The sequence below is a fragment of the Salmo trutta genome, chromosome 25 (genome assembly GCF_901001165.1).
Source record: "Salmo trutta chromosome 25, fSalTru1.1, whole genome shotgun sequence".
Classification (NCBI taxonomy): Eukaryota; Metazoa; Chordata; class Actinopteri; order Salmoniformes; family Salmonidae; genus Salmo; species Salmo trutta.
The window spans coordinates 10,969,618-10,970,789 of NC_042981.1; positions in this window are offsets into that span (position 1 = coordinate 10,969,618).

Consider the following 1,172-nt stretch of genomic DNA (forward strand, 5'->3'; position numbering starts at 1 on the left):
TCCAAGCCCGTGCAACGTGCAGACGCTCCAATCACCGGTAGATAATGCAAATCGGCCACCAGAGGAACCAATCAGTATGCACTTAGGGCGTATCCACTTGGAGGGGGCTGTACCATTAGTGGAGGCAGTGGGTAGGAACAGAGAGGAAGAGGCGAAGCGAGAGGTTTTACTCCGCCCAAAATCTGTCCACGAAAATAAACCCACGAAGTGAGGAATCTTTGTATGGAGGTCAAAGAGAGTGTCGAATTTGGTCAACAAAAAATGCAATAACTCATTTGCTATGTAAGGCTTATGTGATCGAATAGAAGTTTCGTAACAGTTAGGTTGTTACAAATGTACTAATAATATAAATGTACAAATAATATAAATGAACGCATGTGGCATTTCGGCAACTTAGAAAAAAAATACGTATCGGAGTTGTGCCAATTGAGATGGTCTGGTATGAGTTGGACCGCCGAGTGAAGGAGAAGCAGCCAACAACTGCTAAGCATATGTGGGAACTCCTTCAAGACTGGAAAAACATTCCTCATGAAACTGGGTGGCTACTTTGAAGAATCTCAAATATAAAATATATTTTGATTTGTTTAACACTTTTTTGGATACTACATGATTCCATATGTGTTATTTCATAGTTTTGATGTCTTCACTATTATTCTACAATGTAGAAGATAGTAAAAATAAAGAAAAACCCTTGAATGAGTAAGTGTGTCCAAACTTTTGATTTGTACTGTATATATACAGTTGAAGTCGGAAGTTTACATACACTTAGGTTGGAGTCATTAAAACTCATTTTCCAACCACTCCACAAATTTCTTTTTAACAAACTATAGTTTTGGCAAGTCGGTTAGGACATCTACTTTGTGCATGACACAAGTAATTTTTCCAACAATTGTTTACAGACAGATTTTTTCACTTATAATTCACTGCATTACAATTCCAGTGGGTCAGAAGTTTACATACACTAAGTTGACTGTGCCTTTAAACAGCTTGGAAAATTCCAGAAAATTATGTCATGGCTTTAGAAGCTTCTGATAGGCTAATTGACATCATTTGAGTCAATTGGAGGTGTACCTGTGGATGTATTTCAAGGCCTACCTTCAAACTCAGTGCCTCTTTGCTTGACATCATGGGAAAATCAAAAGAAATCAGCCAAGACCTCAGAAAAATAATTG